Raw genomic sequence first — 21,798 nt, forward strand, 5'->3', positions numbered from 1 at the left:
GGAAAATGTTAATAAGTTTGAAAATTTGAATGCATTAAAATGAAAAATATCTAACCATAAAACACCATAACTAATGTGAAAATACAAGCCATGATTGAAAGACAATATTTATAATGAATACACAGAATATATATAAAAAAAATTCCTCAGAACAGTAGAGAAAAGATAACCCAATAGAAAAATAGACAAAATTGCGCTGACTGGTGTGGCTCAGCAGGTTGGGCATCATCCCACAAACTGAAAGGTTGACAGTTCGATTCCTGGTTACGGCACATGCCGGGGTTGCAGGTCAGGCCCCTGGTTGAGGGCTTGCGAGAGGCAACTGATTGATATTTCTTTCACACATTGATGTTTCTCTCCTTCTTTTTTTCCCTACCTTCCCCTCTCTCCAAAAAAAATAAATAAATAAAATCTTTAAAAAAAAAAAGAAAAAGAAACAAAGGAAATAAACATGAAATCACAAAAGAAACCAAATGGCCAAATATGCATGTAAAAAATGTTCAATTTTAACAGTAATGAGATAAATACAAATAAAAACTACAAAAAAATACTGCTGACATCCAAAAATAGGAAAATTTAACAAAATATTAAAGCCTTGCAATACCAAATCTTGGCAATGAACAATAGGAACCATTGTACCAAATTTTTGTAGCAGTTTAAATCAATATGATCACTTTGGAGTTATGTAACTTGGAAAGATCCAGTAAAGATGAAGATGCACATTTCTATGATCCAGTAATTGTATTCCTAGGTCTATAGCCTAGAAAAATTCTTGTACATTGGTGCCAAGGGACATATATATAAGTGTTAAGTGCAGCATTATTTGTAATAGCTAAAAACTGGAAGCAACCTAACAGTCCATCAACAAGAAAATAAACAGATGTAGTAGCACCAAAGATCTATCTCAAAACTTAATGGCAAGTGGAAAAAACCAAACTGCCAACAGGTATATACAGTATGCAAAAAATACTATGTAATAAGTAGGTAGTAAAAACATGCATGTGAATGATAAACACCAAATTCAAGCATGTTGTGGCCTCTGTGGAAAGAGGGTGGGGAATAGATGTGCGTGTGTGCGCGCACGCGTGTGCATGCTTTGAATTGTCTTGATAAAAGAAGAAATCAATCTCTGCCTGGGGCCTTCACCTTGGGAAGCAAAACTCCATGAAAGACCCTTTTTATATTCTTGATTTGCAAACACTCCTATTTGCAATTCTGTTTTAATTTCCTTCCCTCCGTTGTAATTTTTTTCAAGTTATCCTCAAACATACATCAAAGGTGCTTAAATTTCAGCAAGTATCAGATTCACTTGAAGAGCGTGTTAATACACATCTTGTTGAGCCGCGCCCCCAGTTTCTGATTTAGTGGATGTGGGGGTGTACTTGAGAATTCGCACTCCTAACAAGTTTCTAGGTGATGCTGAAACAGCTGGTCCACAGACCGCACTTTGAGGCCTACGGTTAAGTCCATTATATACAGCACATATATTTTTGTGGTTGTGGGGGATTAGAGACAGAGCAGTGAAAGAAAATGTGGCATTCTTCACATTCACCTTGGACGGGGGGGCCAGCACAGAAGCTTGTAACTCCCGGAGGAGAGCAGGGTGCTAACGGGGCAGCAGGGCAGAGCCAGGTGTCTGTCAGCGGGATGAGTTTGACACGAACCTCCTTTTGCCTCAGCATAAGCCTGAACAGGTAAGTATAGTGTAGCTAGTTGAATAAGGGAATAAGGGAATAAGGGCTGACTTCCCATCAAGCCATGACCTCATGATCTCTCTCTCTCTCTCTCTCTCTCCCTCTCTCTCTCTCTCTCACCTCCAGCCCCCTCCCCAGCCTCAGTATAAACTCCAGTTTCACACCCCAGCGCTGTGTGAGGGAGGGGGTTGAAAATGACTCCGTTGTGCACCCAACCAACCCGCCTGTCCCAGGGCTGCTTGAGCTTCTGAGCTAGCTAGTTGGGCCCATTATCTTTTATCCTTCTAAGGCCGGGAGGGAACAGCCATCTGCATCAGGCATTGTGATGGTTTAATAGGCCCTTGGGAACCTCGGGGCTCGGTTATTCTCAGCAATCAGTAGGAGCGGTCGTGCATTTCCGGCCCCGCCAGCCTCACCCTGTTTACCAGCCTTCCAGGCCTGGAATGTACTCAGGAGCCCTTCAGCTGAGTGAAGGCCCAGGGAACTGGCCTGCGTGCCTGCATGCACGTTCACATGTGCGTGTACGTGCATGCCTGAGAGAGAGCCGAAAGCCCGTGCAGAGAAGGCTCAGGGCCTCAGGGTGGTCATTATCTCCAGGGAAGAACCTTCCAGCTCATGAATGGGACCCTGGTGCTCTGCCAAACAGCCAAGCTCTCGCTCTGTATAATGAAGTTCTCAGTGATTATCGTGGTCACGTCCCAGGAGACCCGGCCCAGGGCGGCCCATCTGCTGCCAACGCTGCTTCCCTCTTCCACTCCCCACTCCCCAACAAAATGCACACCCCCAAGGGACCCTGCTCCCGGGGCTAAACTAAAGTGACAGTAACAGTTTATTAATTGGACTAATGAGAGGCCTTGCAGGCAGGGAGAAAAAGAGAAGCTGGAGGAGTGGGAGGGAAGGGCCTGAGACAGGAATACCCTGCAGCCCAGAAGCTAAGGACAGAACTTCGGGCTGGGACCAGCAGCTCATCTTCTGAGAGTCTGCGGCCAGGGAAGGCAGGGGTTGGGGAGATGGCTTTATAAACCTTGTATTTTTTTTAACAGTGTTATCGGAGAAACTCCCAGAAACTCCGTTCTTCTTGCCAATGTAGTAAAGAGCTACAGATCAGTGAGTCTATCAGCATGCAAGCAGGGTTTGTTGGTGATCTGTTCAGGAGAACAACCTAGGTAAGGTGGGGGTGGGGAGGTGAAAGGCATAGGTCCAGGGCAAAGCCGGGTAAGGGCGGCCAAAGGCTGGGGTGGCAAGCGCTGCGGTGGCGAGAGCTGGGGTGGCAAGCGTGCAAGGGACCAGAGGCCAGGTGGCCTCGGGCCAGGCAGCCAGCCTCTGGCCAGGAGGCCAGAGAGCCAAGAACGTCAAGCTTGAGAGTCCTTTGTTCTGACGACTTACTCAGTTGGTGGGATGGGGTGAAGAAGTTACATATTGATTGACAGGTAAAGGTGGTATCAGCTTTCGGTGTGGGGGAGTGTGAATACCCAAAGGTGTTAATAGGCTTCTTCCTTTGGGCACTGCGGGCCCTTTCCGGCCTTTCAGGCCTTGGGATGAAAGCAGAGTTTCAAAGGCTTTCTCTGCCATTTAGTGGAGGAGACACCCAGAATTTCAAGGGCTGCCCTCCTCCCGTGTCAGCACGGTGTTTCCTGCGCTGTCGGGACACCTGGCAATGTCATCGGAGCGGGCTGAGGCCTGCTGAGTCAGTGGGCGAGACACGTCCCCCTCCTCCTCCCTGCCTGGGTTTGCTGTCTACCCTGCTTAATAGGAAACATGCTAATCTCTCATTGGCAAATTGTCAGTATATCTCAGTCAATTTTCACAGGATCCACAAGTTGGGGATCCTTCTCTTCGTGTTGCTCATGAGAAAACTGAGGCCCAAAGAGGTTTGTCCAAATAACGGAGTCCAAATTCTTCACCCCTGCCGTTGCGGGGAGAGAGAGGACACAGGGCTCCGCACGCACGGAAGTGTGGCCTTCACTGAGGATCCCTCCAGGTCAGGCAGAGGCTGCCAATGCCCTTCGCAGAGAGCAGCGCCCCCGCCCCGTAAAGCGGGTGGGTTTTATCCACCCCATCTTCCAGGTGAGGACATTCGGTTCAGAGAGGTGAAGTCGTTCGCCTAAGGCCGCACAACTAGAAAGTACCAGAGTGGGGATCTGATGTCCATCGACCTGAACTCGTGCCCTGTTTTGTTGCCTTTCTTCTTTGTAAAGATTTCATTTATTCGTTTTTAGAGGGAGGGGAGGGGATAGGAGGGAGAAAAAGGGAGAGACACATAGACCTGTGAGAGAAACAGATCGGTTGCCTCTCATGTGCTCTCTGATGGGGGACGATCCCACACCCAGGCATGTGCCCTGACTGGGAATGGAACCCGTGACCGTTCGCCTTGCGGGATGAAGCTAACCCACTGAGCCACACCAGCCAGAGCTTTCATTGCCTTTCTTAATCCGTCTTTGCCCCGGGGTCCCGCAGGCATCCTGCAAACGGAAGGCTAGCTGTCGGAACGGTGAGACGGTTTCTTCTTCTCCCAGGGAAGCTCCGGTTAAGCACAGGGCATCCAGATCACAGTGAGCCTTAGCCCGTGGATCTAGAGCCCTCACCAAGTGCGGAGGACCAGTCGCCAGGACCTGGGGCTGGAAGCTTGTAATACAAGCAAACGCAAGGCTTCCTCCAGGGCCACCTTGGCCTGGCTCACTTCCCTCTCCAGGCAGAGGCGTGAAGTTTTCCTCAACATTTTAAGATTTGGATTGTTTTCCTGCCAAGGAGGCCAACGGGGTAATCTCTCCAGGCAGCTGCGCCCTTCCTGTTTGTCCTCCAGAGGCAGGTTCCAGCTGACCAGCCACCAGGAACCTGCTGCTTAAGCAGCTGGTGATGGACTGCAAAACAGCACAGGGCCTGCCAGGCAGGGGTCAGCGTCCCCCGGGCTCCAGGCCAGACTCGCAGAGAGGAGCCAGGGATCGAGGGCACCGCGGCAGAGCCGATGTGCGCCTCTCTAGCTATCGCTGCTCTCCGTTGTTTTTGATTGTTGCAAAAACATCATAAACGTTTGTCTGCAAGTTCAAACATACAGAAGAATATAACAAAAAAGTGGAACTTCTCCCAGACACTCCCACCCACCAGGGATAGTCACTGTGAACTATTTGTTTTCGGTCTTCTCATGGTTTTTTTTCTTCTGAATCTCCATAGGAATTGCAGTTTACATTTTAAAAAAATATTTTAGTGTCTAGTACAAAATGGGGTTGATATGCTGGTCTTCAATTTGATAACTAGCTCTCCAAAATTTTAAACTAATTTACACTCCACCAACTGTATAAAAGGGCCCATTTCCTTCCATCCTAGCCAACAGTGACTAGTTTTGCAGTAAAAGAAAAAATGCAGGTATGTAAATTGTAAAAATGTGTCTCCCACTCTTTCCTTTCCTTTCCTTCTGTTCTTTTCCCTGCTTTCTATTAAATTCACAACCTCTGATCCTTGCACATTACATGGAACTCCAAAGGTTTGTCAGTATATTAGAAAATGAGGGGAGGAGGGATTTATGGCTCATTAACTGGGATGCAGAGGTGCAAGTTTACTCTATAAAAGGTAACAACGATACATCATACATATTCGCTAGTGTTCACGTGTATGGCTCATTAGCCATCAAAAACGTATGGTCAAGGCTCCTCGCTAGGGCCCTGACTGGGTAGCTCAGTTGGTGATGAGACAGGGTAGTGAGAAGCTAGGAAAATTCTTTGGCAAGTGGAATAGGGAAACTGAGAGCTGAGCACAAGGGACCACCAGTTTACAGCCAGGAGCAATTTACAGCCAGATGCAGAGGGTCAAGTGGTGGGAGGGTGGGGGAGGCAGGGCAGGCCCCGCGTGCCTGGCAAGGGGCTAAACTGGGAAAACAAGAACCTCGCCCCCAGGGCAACCTCTCCTCCCTGGGCCTTTCCTCCCTGGAGATAACCTTCCAGTTCTATTTCAGCCCGAGGCCCAGAAAAGCAGCTAAACTGGGTGGGCCAGGACAGAACCAGCTGCAAGGACTAAAGACCCCCTGCCCTGCCAGTGACCAATCAGAGGAGACCATGACCCTGAACGGGCGGGCGCACCCGGGGAACTGATGCATTCGCTACTGAAACGCTCCCCTGGGGCCTCCCCTAAGATCCCGCCTGCCAGAGAGAGAAAAGCCTCAAGACAAAGGACCCAGTGCGTGTGCTCTCCCTCTGGGGAGCAGCCTGCGCCATTCCATTCCGCCATTCCTTTTCCATTCTCCGCCCTCCCACGCCTTTCTTCCCAGGCACGCATCTCCTAAGTGCTAAGGCCATGGCAGCTAGCTGGCAGCTCGTCCCAGGCTGACCCCCTGAACCTGCCCCTGAGGCCTCCTTTTCCCTCCCTTCCCAGTGAGCTGAAGCAGACAAGCCAAAGCTTGCCTGTTGCTTCCTCCATGCCAGCGCCTTACTTGTTTCACTGTCCCCAGCTTTAATAAATGTACCCTTAGCCACCTGGACTTGTGTTGTGAAACCTTTCCTACATAAAGTCAAGAACCCACACACTACAGCTGGCCCCGGGCAGACATGCTCAGGGCCAGGCTCCCTGTCCCTTGACAGTTAGAGCCTAGTTGCCAATACGCCGAGGTTACTGGCTGGATCAGGGCACGTACAAGAATCAACAAATGACTGCATCCTAAAGAGAACAACAAATCGATGTTTCTCTCCCTCTCTTCCTCTAAAATCAATCAATCAATAATAAAAGACTCCTTCCTAGGTTGGATCTCATCTGATCCTCAGATAATAATGCATTTAAAAAAAAGCAAGCATTGTCTCCTCATTTTAGAGATGCTAAAAAGGAAGTTAATAAATGTGGAAGATTTGTCCAAGGTCACAATGCTAGTCAGGACTGGAACTCTAGATCAGTGGCTTCTCCCTTGCACTACACCTATAGCTTTTATAAGTGTGTAAAACAGAGGTGTGGGTGTATATAGGTATAAACCCTAAGTGCACAATGTGTCATTTGTGAACACATACTTGGATCATACCCCATTTTCTCCCTATACTCATACACTAGGTGTAATCTCTGTGTGCAGAATACAACGTGTGTAAAAATGTGATAGATGTGGCTCAGTGGATTGAATGCTGGCCAGCGAACCGAAACGTCACCAGTTTGATTCCCAATCAGGGCACATGCCTGGGTTGCAGGCCACGTCCCCAGTTGGGGGCGTGCAAGAGGCAACCAACTGATATATCTCTCCCGCATTGATGTGTAACAGGGTGCAGATAGGCCCCTCCCAAAGGGGATTTGTAATAGGTTCCAGAGGTTGGGGTGTCCAAGAAAAATATAGGATATACCCGCACCCCAGCCCAAGGTGGGCTACCAAGGGGGATGGGAGACAAGGAGCAGGGCCGTTGAATTGCTTTGCATATGAGTAACCGGCCAACTTCCTGTCAGACAAGGAGCAGAGCCACTGAGAGTTACTTTGCATGTCAGTAACAGCTGGATAGCGTCACTCCTCATTGCAAAGATGGTTACTTTGGATATCAACAAGGCTAACCAGGAAATTTTGCAGAAGTTTAACCCTGGATGTAACTGGGCAAGCAGCTCCCCCCGTAGCAGCGCCTGCTGATGGAGTCGGAGATGGGGTTGTGGGGGAGGATTTGCACTGGGGTTTGTGCCCGAGGCTTTTGACCACACGGTTTGGGAAGCTGGAAAGCAAGATGTAGCAGCCATGCAGGCAGCTTCCCCAGGTTACAGTGCGCGTGCACAGGAGCTCAGACGTGGTTCGCCCCATGCCATGGGGAACGATGCGAAGACCATGCCAGAAGGAAGGGGAGAAAGGACTCTTGCTAGTGGGCCAGGAAAAGGTGCCACGTGGGTCTGGATTAAGAACTGGAAATCGTGGCAGCACAGGTGATAGTACGGGGAACCATGAGTTGCCTGTGAGCTGAGCTCCGGACTTCTGTTTTCTTCTCAAGGACGATTTGCTGATATGTAATTCTTTACATGCGTCAGCAAGAAGAACCAAGTCTCTCCTGTGAACGGATGTTTCTCTCTCTCCCTCCCTTCCCCTCTCTCTAAAAATAAATAAAATCTTTTTTTTTAATGTGGTAGACAGTATCGGAGATGCTAAGAGGTGGGTAAAAACAAAACCTTGGTTAAGGTCCCCATGCAGGTCCTCACAAAAGTGTCAGGGAAATGCACTAGACGTGAGAGCTCTTCTGGTTATGGTTCTGGAACCAACAATGTGTAAAAAGGGCTAAGTGCAAGGGATTTTGGAGTCAGAAACATCTGGGTTCAAGTCCTTTCTTAAGCACAAACTAGGTGCATGACTTTGAAAAAATGAGTTCTCAGCGCCCCAGGTTTCTTATCTGTGAAAAAGACAATATTTTCTATTTCATAAGATTGCTGAGTGAATGAAATGAGACAATGGACGTAAAACATCTTGCAATGTGTCTGGAACATAATACATCTCAATAAGTGTTAGTTCATTATTGTTACTTTTAATTACATTGTGGGGGCTAAAAATACATTCATACTTTTCCTCCCACCAAGTAAGTTTTTCTCTCTAGGCTAATAATCAAATTAACAGGGACAGATTAACAGGAGAAAAATCAAAGTTTTAATGCGAGCTCATGGGGAACTCACACAGGCATGATAATTCCAAAGACAGCGGGGCAACCCTGGGTGTATAAGGGCAATTTTGGACAAAGGAGAAAGGGGGAATGGAGTCTTAGATTTCAGAAGTGAGCGCGGTTGTTTTATTGGTGACTGAGGGTGAGCAGAACACACCTGGCAGGGAAATTCTTGCCAGGTGACTGAGATACAATGGGGCCCAGCGGGTATCTAACTAACAGGCCCCTGCCTGAAGCACTCTTGTTTACCAGACTTCATTCAAATTAGGCTGAGGCCACATCCTAAGGTCTCCTTCCTGAAGCAGGTTTCTCTATCGGAATGTCCTGCATAGGACAGGGAGGAAGGTTAAAGCTTCTTTTTGGGCCCTGTTTCTTAATGAACAGCTTAAATCAATGTCCCCCACAGCAGCCTTAGGGTGGCAGAATTTTCATCCCTTCAATATACTTATCAAATTCTTACCTATTTAGAGTCAACATAATTCAGTCATACATGAAACTAGGCCTATGCCCGAAGAAGTGGCAGTAGCGAAAGGTTAAGCAAGGATCCTCAGCCTGGCTCCCCACGGGAATCACCTAGTGAGCTGGAAACAAAACACTGACGCCCAGGCCGATGAAATCATGATCTCTGAAGGCGTTGAGAATCATTAAATTAAACCGAGCCTGCCATGAGTGTGACGTTCTGGGGGCTGCTAACAATTGACGGCCCTTGCAGGGGAGCTCAGAGTGTCATCCTGATGGGCCAAGGCTCTGGGTTCGATCCCTGGTCAGGTCACATCCACGCATCAACCAATGAATGCATAAATAAATGGAACAACAAGTCAATATTTCTCTCTCTCTCAAAAGAAATCAATAAAAAATTTTTACTTAAAAAAAGGAGTCAATGAGGTTATATGGAAATCAACAGTTTAATCGAGCAAGCCCAGGGTACCCCTGACACCCGACTGTAGGGACAGGTATGGGTTGGCCGGCTTCTACTTTCCCAGTAGTCCTGGTTTACACTTGGAGATTTGCTTAGTCCTAGGCAAGGTGCCTCCTTCCCTGACTTCAGAGGTCAAGCAGGATACCCCTGAAGGCCAAGGTAATCACTGAGTTTTATCCACAGCCACTGAGGTGCATGTGACCCAAGCTGTTGTAATCAGAGTGACTCTCAGGACTGTTGGTGGGAATTCTGGGACAAAGGTGCTATCTTTCCTGCTGAGTGTGAATGAGAAAGCAGGCAGCCCTGGGAGCTGTTGTTAGCCAGCATGGGACCCCGGAGGGAGTCAGCTGTAGTAAAAACACAACAGAGAACAAAGGCAGGCATTGTTTTGCTGCTATATCAAGCCTCATCTAAAGCTAGCTGCCCCGTGACTTTCTAACATCATGAGCTGATAAATTCCATACTCAAGTCTACTTTTGTGTTAGTTGCACTGGAAAGCATCCCAATAGCATATTTCTGTGTAGGTAGCAATAACAACGGACAAGGAAGCATGGCTACTGTTTCCTTTTATTTCACAGGAAAATAGCAGGTATTTTCCTAGATCCCCTTCCTGACCCTCCTAGAACCAAGAGCCCAAGGCTGACTCCTCTAAGCAGAAGCAAATAAACAACCAGAGCCGTAAACTCCTCTTCTTCCAAAGTCATGACCATGTCGTACTCAGGGTCTCTTAAACTTTTGGCCAAAGCCTTAGATTCTCCTCGTTTGGTAGTAGGGGTGGAGTGACACCACATCATCACTGTCATCAGAACTCTGAGCCTGTCACTCCGCACACGCGTCCCATGGCTCCTCAACTCCCGTGGAGGCCCCTCGCGAGCTGCCCGTTCTCACCTCCCACCGCACCCCTCCAGTCTCCCTCCAGATGACCGGCTCTCTTCCAGTCTAGCATGCTTGCCCATTTCGTTCCTCAGTGCCCTTTGCCTGCCATCCTCCTTCCCCTTTCCTGACATGGCAAACCCCACCTATCCTTCAAGGTCCAGCTCAAAGGCCACTTTACCCGTCTTCCTTGGGGGGCGGGGCGACTTCCTCGGTCTGTTTGTGGCACTGTGTACACACCGTTCCTTACCAGGCTCGCCCCGCGGTAGGGGCGATGTGTTTCTATGCCAGTCTCCCGCCAGACCTTGGCAGCCTCAGGGGCTGGGCCTCGACCTTTTTCATTTTGGTATAAAGTGGTGGCTGAGTAAACTGGCTCTGGAAGTAAGCCCCCAGCTTATTAGCTCTCTCACCTTGGTTAAGATACTTAACTTCTTTTTGCTTCAATTTTCTCATCTGTAAAATGAAGAGTAAAAATAACATCCATATCAGCCCTGGCCCAGTGGCTCTGTTGGTTAGAGCATCATCCCCATACACCAAGTTTGCAGGTTTTATCCCCAATCAGGGCACATACAAGAAGCAACCAATGAGAGCATAAATGAGTGGAACAACAAATTGATGTTTCTTTCTCTCTCTCTCTCCCCCCTTCTCTCTCTAAAATCAGTCAGTAAAATAATAATAATAATATCCATATCATAGACGCCTGTTAGGATTAAACAAGATACACATCTGAAGTCCTCGGCAGCGAGCCTTGCATGGGTCAGTTATGACGATCACCATTACAGCTGACAACAAAGGCAGTTAGTACCCATCCTGGTGTCTGCATGTTCTAAGTATTAAGTGCTCATTAAATGTGAGCGATGATCAGATTTCTTTTCTTTTTTTAAGATTTCATTTATTTATTTTTAGAGGAAGGGGAAGGGAGGGAGAAAGAGAGGGAGAGAAACAGCAGCATGCGCCCTGTACTGGGGACCTGGTCGGCAACCCAGGCATGTGCCCTGACGGAACCGAACCGGTGACTCTCTGGTTCGCAGGCCGGCCCTCAATCCACTGAGCCATTCCAGCCAGCGCCGATGACCAGGTTTCTTAACATAAAGCCCTCTAACTCAGTCCCAGGGAGGCAGAGAGCCATTCTCTTATTACTGCTGAGTCCCAGAGACTTTGACTCCAAGGGAGGAGGACCAAGAGGAGACCTTCGAAAGAGCCTCCAGCTCAGCCTTAGCAGGTCTCAGTAACTGGGCCCCCTCCGAACAGATCTTACATCAGCCTTCTCTGTTCTACACGCAACTATCCTGAAGTTTTTCCAAATCCATTAATTTCTGGGCTCCAGACTGATTTTTTTTTTTTTTTTTTTTTTTGCTTGTGCAGTTTTATTTTTAAAACCTTTCATTTTTTACTTTTTTTTCCATGAAACTTTAAACAGCATGAGAAGGGAAAATTAAGTCATTCCTTCCTCAGTCCTAACTTCAGAGGTAATTACTGATTACAGTGTCCTGTACGGTTCCTTTTCCACATTTTCCTTTTGAAATTTCTGCTTTATTGAGGTGTAAGTGACATATCATAAACTGCCTATGTATTTGAAGTTTACCAGTGGGTGACATTCCCAGGTATCTCCACCTGGGAAACCATAACCATGATCAAGAAAATGCACCTCCCCTCGCTCTCCAATGTGTCACATGCTCCTCTGTAATCCATTCCCACACCTACCCACCCTGTCCACAGGCAGCCATTGACCTGCCTCCTGTCACTGTAGGCGACTGGACAGAGTCTAGAGTCTTATGTAAATTAAACAGCACACCATATACTCTTTCTTGGTCTGGCTTCTTTCATGCAATATAATCATTTTGAGATCTGTTGAGCTATGTGTGTATCGATATTTCATTTCTTTTTGTTGCTGAGTAATATTCCATGGTATGGATGTACTTTAATATGTTTATCTATTAATGAGCCATTTCCAGTTTGTGTCTATTACAAATAAAACTGCTCTGAATGTTTGTGTATAAGACTATGGGGAAGTGGGGGAGGTGGAGGAGGGTATGGGGGGATAAATGGTGATGGAAGGAGACTTGACTTGGGGTGGTGAACAAACCGTTCCGGAGGTGCACTTGTAGAATTGTGCACCTGAAATCTGTATAATTTGTTGAACAGTATCGTCCCAATAAATTCAACAGAAAGAATTAAAATAATTAATTAATGAGTTTTTAAAAAGACTACAAGACACATAGTCAATCTTATTTGAATAACTTTTAAAACAACAACAGCAATAACTGTGAGTGACTGAAGAGGAAACGTGGGTAGAGTGGTAGCAGCAGCATGCGAGCTCTTTCTTTTCAGTATACGTAGCTAACGTTTGCATAAACTCTTAAACGTCGAATTATCCTCATAGTTATAAAGAGGAGTCATTGAGGTGATTGCACAACTCAGAATTCACCATTCCAAGCTTCCACCCTGCATTGACCCAACTCAAATGTCATCACTTCTGGGAGGCACCCAAGTGACTCGCCAGCTGCCTTGAGCACACTTTGCACAAAGCTCTGAAACCCTGGTGAGAAACTCCATGAAGGAAGGGACTTGGGCTATTGCTCTGTTCCATCCAGCACCGAGAGCAGAGGCTGGATGCACTCTTTCCCTAAGCAGCTTATTCCATTTCGGGACAGTTCTAATAAGTATCAAGTCTTTCTTGATGTGTAGCAGATAGTGATCAACTATTTTGTCCTAATTATGCCTTGTGGAGCCACATTTTCCACATGAAACTAAACATATTTAAAATGCACATCCTGACTCTGGAACCATTTGTGTTAAGGCACAGTTGAATTTAAGACTAAGGAGGAACATCTCCTTAGTCCTAAATTCTTAGGACTAAGAGTTTGCCGCCACAAAATATGCCTCTTTGGGATATTGATTATTTTAAGCTGGCTATTTTCAAGAAACAAAAGACTCAGAAAAACCTTTGGCCTTCCCCCTAAATGCCTAAAAGAATTTAGAGGGAGGACCTGCTCCAGGACCATACAGAACCACAGTGACCTGGTTAGTCTTCCGAGAGGCAGCGTGCACAGAGGCAGGGCACATGGGTGGGAAAGTCTGCCAGATCTGTGTACAAATCTTCATTACAGCTGTATGATTTAGAGCAAATGCTTAATCTTATAATGCCCAATTTCTTTATTTGTGGAAGGATAGTGATAGCTATCACACAAGATTGTTTAAGAATCATAAGAGAAAATGCATGCAAAAGCCTCTTGCACTGTGTTAGCATCATTGAATATCCCACAGTTTTTCAAGGATCTTCCTAAAGAATGGCCCTCCAGCCCTTATACAGAGCTCCAGCCCTGGCCACCCAGGCAGAGTTCTTCCACTTCTTTGTTTCTTTGCTTGCTTGTTTGTATTTAGCAGTTATACTGGTAGTAATGGAGACCGGCCTTGGGGATTTTCATAGGATTTTCTTTTGAACCATCATCCAAAAGCTCGTACCTGCTCAATGTGTTTCTAGATTTAATTCCAGGATATAATAATATTCTTACCAGCTTGGGGTAATTATTCAACAATAAAAAGATCTTGTAAAATCTTCACTCTGTTATCTAATTCATTAAAGTTTGCTCCCAAATTTGTCATCTACGATTTTTTTTTCACTTTCTCAGTCATCTACAATTTTAACAAAAATGCTTTTTTTAAGTCCTTGATAAAAACACCAAGAAGGATAGGGTCAAAGGCCCCAAATAAGTTCACATTGACACAAACTAATCCATACAACCCAGCAAACAATATTAGAGTCTTGTCACATCTTTCATCATTTCCTCAATGACACCAACTTACTCGGAAAATGTCTTGCTAAAATCAAGACAGTGAGACTACTGCATCTCAGTCATTCGCACACCTGGTAACTTTATCATAAAATAAAATATAAATAACTTGACAGGAAATAGTCCTAGAAAACTCATACTCATTCCCAGTGTCAACGTCTTTGTTTATGAAGTGTCCACAAAACAACTCTTTAACACACTATTTTGGGATTCTTTTTCCTGTGATCAACGTCCTACTTCCTGGTATGAAGTTCCAGAATCTGCCATTTTCCCATGTATGACATTTATAATGTTTTCATGTTTCCATCTGATACCCATTTATTTTTATCATAACTTCGCAAGAATTTTTAATGCTAAAATGTGTATAACTTTGTGGTCAAAGACAGAAGATTGCTGGGAGATTCATAATCCGATCAGCAGTTATTTTACTGCTATGGAATAGAATGCTCTGAGCCCAGAGATCGTAGGGGTTATTTTTGACAAGCTCATTCACCACCTCCTTCCTCTCTGGGCTCCAGTTCCTGGTCAGCACTGTGCTTCTGTCCTTACACTTGCTTTGCTCGTCCCTTTCCGCCTGGCTGCATCCACAGTGGCTGGAGTTCTGGCCTCAGCGCTTCTTTAGTTTGTGAAGGAAAAATACAAAACAAACCAACAGAAAACAGTCCTCGCCCACACTCCCCCTTGTTTTCTCTCACCATTAATGTTGAATTTGATCACTTCAAATTTATTTGTCAGGTATTTGATGGATAATTTTCTGAGCTTTTTGAATTACTGACATTTAAATAAATAATAGCATATTAACATCTAGTGATGTTTCAAAATATATTAACCATGATTGACTTTAGGCAAATTACCCTCTCTGTGCCTCGGTCCCTTCATTCATGAAAACTGAATAACAGTACTGACTTCATAAGATGATTATGAGTATTAAATGAAGTTGTGTATATTTTATATAAGTTGTGTGCTTAGAATAATGTGATACACAGCAAGTATTATGTGCTGTTTAATTCATTGTTGGACCAAGGTGTTCGTGTGCTTAGCAGACTTCACTGAAGATTTGGGGAGAAAAGAATTTATATTGCAGAAACACAAACGATGCAGACTGAATTTGGTCATCGGTTCTCCCCTCAGAGCTTCCCTGCTCACCCAACATCAGGCCTCTCTTCCTTTGACCTCCCAGAAAGTCAGTTCCCTTCGCTCTGTTCCACAAAACCACTGACTTCTCCTTCCCAACCCAGCCACGGGCCTTCTCTGCAGAGCTAGGCTGGTGCCTGGCGTTTTCCCCAGATCCAGTCGACCCCTCAGGGCCACTCAGAAATCTCCTTTCCTTTCTCTTTCCCCAGCGGGCCCCGGGGGGCTCAGGTTTATCTGACCCAAGGCAGAGATTTATTTCTCTATCAACTTGCATTTTGTCACCTCCCTTAGAAAAAAAGAAACTGTGACAATCAATTCTTGCTTTAAATGTCAATTTGGATTATTGAGGCTTATAAGCATTTTAAACACATCTGTTAAGCACATTTAAAATACATGTTTTGAATATTTAAAGAGATACTTGATCTTCCTTAATATTAAATGTCATCTGCAGGTCATGTAGGTCTTGATTAATGACGGGCGTCTGTAATGAGTGGGGCTTTGAATGTCCTCAGTGTTTCCTAACCCGAGAAGGAAGTCAGGAAGGATGCAGTTGGCCCATTCTCCCCCGAACAGAAATAGAACACTGATTCAGCCTGGACGGGAAGGACGGAAAGCGGAACCTGAGGGGCCCTGCTCTCTCAACCTGGTGAACACCCGGCCAGCGAACTCACCACTCAGCTGGAAGCTGCTTCCCCCTGTTCTCAGACAACTCAGAGGAGCGATGGCAAGGTCGCTAAGGAGACATTGAACTTCTTGGCACTAAAAGCAACTGAGGGCTCAAGTGGTTCATGGGAAGTTAAAAGATGAGACCATATATATTTACCATCGCACCCTAAGCCACAAAGTGTGTCACATCAGCTTCGCCTCGTTATGCAACCAAAAACGGGCCCAAGTCTCCATTGGCTCCAAGACCACAGAATGAGGTCACATTTTTTTAACATACACATTTCCAGTGTGACTCCAGTTGTCTTCTTTGAAATATGACAGATCAACTCTCATTGGATCCACCTTTACTTTCTTGTTTGTTTGTGGCAGGAATCCCGGAAGAAGGCCAACATGGTCCTGGCGTTTCCTCCCCAAACACATGGGCCACCCTTGCTGCTGCTCCACAGCTCCAGGGCCACCTGATGCCATCTGGGGACTGGCCCCTCCCAGGTGCTGCTGCTGCTGCTGCTGCTCTCGCCCCGTGCATCCCCCCAGCCTGGATGCGGGCTCCACCCTTCCCACCCCAAAGCAGAGCTACCTCTGTCCAGCAAGCGGGCATGAAAAAAGGCCAGAAAGAAGCCTTGAGAATAGCAGAAGACATGACACTGAAACGGAGGAAAACCAACCCTGAGGGGACACATCGGGGCTCCTTGAGGTAGTTAGTCCACAGCCTCCCTCGGGGACCCTCCGCCCGAGCTGGTTCCGGGGCTTCCACCTGTGCCATCAATCCCCAGGCCCCCAGGCTTACCAGTGCCTCCCTTTTCATGTTCTGCGGTCGCCTTCTTGAAATCTTAATCCTTTTTTAAGAAGAATGGCTGTATTTTCATTTTGCTCAGAGCCCCGCAAATTGTGTTGCTACTCACATCCCCGTTTTTTTTTATTGAGATATAATTGGCATATTATATTAGTTTCAGGTGTACCACATAATGATTCAACATTTGTGTATATTGTGAAATGTCCACCACAATAAGTCTAGTTATCGTCCATCATGACAGTGTACCAATCATACCTTCGATGAACCATGTTTCTCCTTACCTCCCTACCTGCACCCTTTTGCAGAAACCAGACCATTGTCATCAGCTAAAGTATCCATGATTATGCCCCCCACCCTGGGAGCTCTGACCCAACCCCAGGCACAAGCTGGCTTTCCAGATGTAACCTTGCACACAATGAGGACAAGCAAGTCGATTATTAACACGAGGTGGAATTGCCCTTCAAGTACCACAGCCACAAGGCAGTGTATAAAGTACTTTGATTTTAATCCAAGGAGATAACCAGCATATATCTGGGGGCTTATAGATAAAATCATCCAAATGTGGGTATCTGAAGATCCAGATGTTTGGTCTCGTGGAGACCCCAAACCAAGCAAGCAACCAAATCCCTCTCTAAAGATATCTGGGTCGCGGGGCCTGGCATCGTGTAGGTGAACTTACTCTGTGCTTCAGGATGCTCGGGGGAGAGTCTCATCTCCGCCCCCACGCTCCATGTCCCCGCCCACCACCCCTCCTTCTTCCAGCTTCTACTCCATCCTAGCTCCTCTAGAGCAGTTGCAGTAATTTTCCAGATCTGACCCTGAAGGTATCTCCCCAGAAGGAACCCGCGATCTGCAGAAATCCAAAGGCGGAGGGCGCGGGGTGTGGTGGTGGCCATCTCCAATCAGAGCTGGGAAGAGGCAGAAGCGAGGACTAGCAGGAAATGGGTCACTGCCCCGTGGCTGGCAGCAGCAACTGCTGTGCTTGAGCTTTTATTCTGGGAACAAATCTTTGCTCTCTTCACCAGTGACCCACATGAACCATAATTCCCAACAACAATTAAGTGGGGCAATAAAGGAGGGCTGAGTCCACATCCATGGGATAAGAGTTCCCTGGCAAGAGGAGACAGAGAGACACAGTGCTCTCGTAGAGGCAAAAGACACCGACACTGAGAAGGGGAGATTTCAAAGGAAAAACTGGAGGCTTGACCCTCTGCCCCTGGGGGACTCCACACCAAAAAAATTCCATCCTCTAAAAAAAAAATTCCTCTTCCTATTTTAAATACCTCTCTTTTCAAGGTGAGGTAAGGGTGAGGAAGAAGGGGGAAACCATGACTGCCGAGCCAAATCAAGCGGGGAGCTCGGAATCATGGGAGCTGGTGGAGACCTTGGCAGAACCCCACTGTTGGGGTTGGATGGGTTCCGGAAACACCCAGTGAACTGGCTACTTCTTCCTTTCCTGCAAACCAGATCTAACTAGATTCTTCTGCTGCCTGAAGTGGTGACTTTGTGACCTCTTGGCCTTAGTCACGTCTGCCGTTCCACCCAGCCCCGGGGACTCTTCCCCTTTTCCTTGGCAGTTCAAGGGTCCCTGAGGAGTGTTATTTATCAGTCGGCAGCAGAGGGCGATCTGGCCCTGGAGAATGACCAGGTCAGCTCTGCACCACGTGGCCTGATTGCTAATGACTCGCAGCTCCATCAACATAAAGCTAACTCTTCACAAAGGGACATTGTCACTAAGCATTTTCCTTTTCATTCTTGAAAGCTCCACTGCCTTCACTAGCCCCTTCCCCCTCCCGCCTGCCTCCATTCTTGCTCTTTCCTCTCCCAGCTTCTTGGAAGCAGCAGGAAGTGAACAAGGTCCACAGTGGAGAAAAACAACCCCAGGGCCCTGCTGAGGGAAACTGCAGGAAAACGACCAAGTGGCTGCAGGAGCTGTAGGCAGCTGTGTGTGTGTGTGTGTGTGTGTGTGTGTGTGTGTGTGAGAGAGAGAGAGAGAGAGAGAGAGAGAGAGAGAGAGAGAGAGAGAGAATGAACCTAACATAGCAGTATTTTCCCAACTTTGGTACACCAAACAATCACCTGATTTAGTAGGTCTGGAGGGGGGCCCAAGAATTCGCATTCTTAACACCCCCAAGATATTCTACTGCTCCCAGTGGTGGACCATGTTTTCAGTAGCACTGCTATACATCAAATGCACCGAATCGATGGTGCAGATCTGGGTTAGGGGCTTGCTTGGATAAAATCCTGCTAAGATGATCTCACCCAGAACAGGCCGTTAGTCCAGATCCTCCTAAATCCAGGCCAGAAGACTTCATAGATCAGCCAGCTGCTGCTCCCTCCCCTTGGAAAAGGAGCAGAGAAAGTATCAACCCAGCATTGTTTGCAGGAGGCTGGTTTCCATGGACTGCTTCTGTCATCGAGGCCAGCGGGATAATCACAGTGGGCACCCCCTTCATTCCTGGGCAGGAGATGGAAGAGCCGACCGACAGAACATGGCTGTGTTCGACAGCTCGCGCCCAGAGGCCTTCGTCTCTCCTCAGCGCCCTGAAAACCTCAGAACCTCTGGCGTCCCAGGGACTCATGGGAGGAGCTGACGATTCTCAAGAGAGTTAAGCACCCAAAGGCACTTAGTGATTCAAGGACATCCACTCACTTCTGTTCCTGCACAAGAAGATAACAAGACAGAGAAAAGTATCAATGGACACTTCTCACCCCCCTCACCCCCATTTATGACATAGGCCGAAATCAAGGGGGTACTTCTAGTATCAGTTTTCACTCTAAGTTTCTCCAAATGGCCCGACATTCCCTCAGAGGGTTGAACAAACACCCTCTGAGCACCTACTCTGTCCACGCCCCTGGGGATGTAGAGTCTCTGGGAAGCCTCGTCCTAGCCCTCAAGGGGCCGGTGTTTAATTGAAGAGAGAGGCAAATGTGTAACAGCAAATGTACCAGCATGAAGCAAGTGCAGGGGGAGACCCAAAACCTCAGGGCCTTTGGCAGACAGGGAAGGCATCCTGAAAGAGAGAGGTTTGCGCTGAGATTTGAAGGGGAAGTGTGAGTTCACCAGCAGACAAGGGCAGGGCCAAGAGAAGGGGCCATTTGAGTGCTGGGCTCTGAAGACAATACAGGCAACGCTGAAATACAGAATACAAATCGCACTCCGGGACGGGCTCCTTCCTGTCACAGAACCTGGCACTTGAGGCCACTTTGCACACTTACTACCACTCCTAAACCAAAGCCGAGACCAAGGGGAGATTTGTGTCATAAGCCCCTCTACGAACTGTCAGCAGGTGGTGCTTTTCCTGCTAGGTCACCCTCATCCGCTGGGTGGGGGGGGGGGGCGTGGCCGGGGGGACTTTTGCCTCTGGAGAGCCACTGTTTGAGCCAAAACAGGCCCACAAGGGGGTTGGGGGTCTGAAGCTCAGTTTCCTCATGTGGAACCATTTGCCTGGCTGTGGTAGCTGAGGGCTAGGAACTCTGCAAAAGATGAACAAAACTGGAAAAAATCTCAAAAGGACCAATAAGACAAGTTTGTGAGCACAACAAAGCCCCCACCACGGACTCCAGAATGGACTCAGGGGGAACTTGCAGGGGCTGGAGGTTGTGTAGATCCCATGGGGTAGGGAGCAAAGTGCACTGCTTGGTTACTGTGACCGTGACCTAGTTTCTTCCCCGGCCGGTGCCTCAGTTTCCACGTGTGTCCTTCCTAGAAACTGATGTGCCTCAGAGGGTGCGGCCGCCCTGGCTCTCTTTTCTTGTCTCTTTTTTCAGCTGCCCTCTTGCCACTTGACCAAAAATACCCCATAATAACAATAAAGTTTACTTCTCATTCTTCTCTAATCCTGTGCAAAGGGACAATTCCACAATTATTTCAGTTAAGGAACTATACACACCTCTTCCACTCTTTCCACTCCTTAAGAGACGAATTTCCAAAAAATGTTCACCTAAGAAGTAAAACAGTGCTTGTTAATTATAAAAAATGTAACATCTGTTGTCTTGATAAATGCTACTCATTTTTTTTTTAAACTAGAGCTTTCTGTCATTGGAAATATTTTTGAAATGAATTTCAATTTATGTATTTTTGTTGTTGAAAAGTATGTATAATAGGAGATGAATAAAATTATATTAAGACAAGATTACATAGAAGAGAAATAGAAATATGATTTCAAAGAAAAAAGAAACAATATAAAACTTTCAATTTAGAAAGGTTAGTCATGAATTGATTAAACCTGTGAAGGTAATATCAAATTACTATGATATTTATATGACTCCTTTATGTTCATTCAGAAGACTGATTTCATAGTTTTGTTATATTGATATTAATATTTACAGGAGGCCAATAATTGTATTTTACAACTCTTAGAACTCTTTGAGCTTACAATGATAAATGTTAGATGTCAACTTTAAAATGTATACGTGAGAATACTGGGGGGAAAAAACAGTAAAAAAAATTTTTTTAACTGCTTCCTGAATAGTTAAATGAAAACGTGTGAGTACGTGGTTTCTAAAAACTCTTTTAGAAAGATAAAGTGAAAAAACAGCTCTAGGCTAACATCACTTCCGGAGAGGGAAATCTAGAAGGGCTGTGACTCAGAAGCACTACCAGGCTCTTCCAGGGAAAAGGCCGATACTCTTCAGCTTCCTCCTCAGCCACTCCCCGCCCCCGTCCCCGCCCCCTCCCCCGGTGAGGAACACCAGTTACTCTCTTCCGAGTCACACAGCCTCGGCTGGTTGCTGGCTCAGTCATGCACACAAACTCCTTGGTGACTGGAGCAGTGGGTAACGGGAGGACCTTCTAACTCTTTTGACCAGTCACTCTCAAATTTTTAAAGCTCATGATCCCTTTTGATTATAAATAATAATAAACACTTATACTTTCCTCTAGTGTGAATTGAGGAAACAATGTCTGGGATTGAAATATATGTTTTTAATTCATACTGATTTACCCTCCTTGGGAAGGTCTGGGCTCCTGCAGAATATCATTCCACCCTTTAAACCAACCCTCACCAGACTCCATTCCAACACATACTTCTTTTTTAATCCTCCCGCGAGGACATGCCTATTGATTTCAGAGAGAGGGGAAGGGACGGGGTGGGGGGGGGGAAGGGGGGGAGAGAGAGAGAGAGAGAGAAACATCAGCTGCGCAGGAAACATCCATCAGTTGCCTCCCATACCCACCTGACTAGGACCCAACCGGCAACCAATGCATGTGCCTGATGGGGAATCGATCCTACGACCATTTAGTTTAAGGGATGTGCTCCAACCAACTAAGCCACACTGGCCAGGGCCCAAGACATACTCCTTCATCCCAAGAGTTGTGGGAGGATGTGTGCAG

General features: G+C 46.7%; 1 long non-coding RNA gene across 1 annotated transcript; it reads right to left on the minus strand.

Moving 5' to 3' along the window:
* Positions 1-16,951: 16,951 nt before the first annotated feature.
* On the minus strand, positions 16,952-21,467 carry LOC129063881 (uncharacterized). Its single transcript, XR_008528403.1, has 3 exons — positions 21,410-21,467; positions 20,287-20,407; positions 16,952-19,124 (listed from the first exon to the last, which is right to left on the minus strand). It is a non-coding gene; the product is annotated as an uncharacterized LOC129063881 (long non-coding RNA).
* Positions 21,468-21,798: the final 331 nt, after the last annotated feature.

This window comes from Pteronotus mesoamericanus, unplaced genomic scaffold (assembly GCF_021234165.1).
Source record: "Pteronotus mesoamericanus isolate MK-2021 breed Mesoamerican mustached bat unplaced genomic scaffold, CSHL_Meso_final scaffold_99, whole genome shotgun sequence".
Classification (NCBI taxonomy): Eukaryota; Metazoa; Chordata; class Mammalia; order Chiroptera; family Mormoopidae; genus Pteronotus; species Pteronotus mesoamericanus.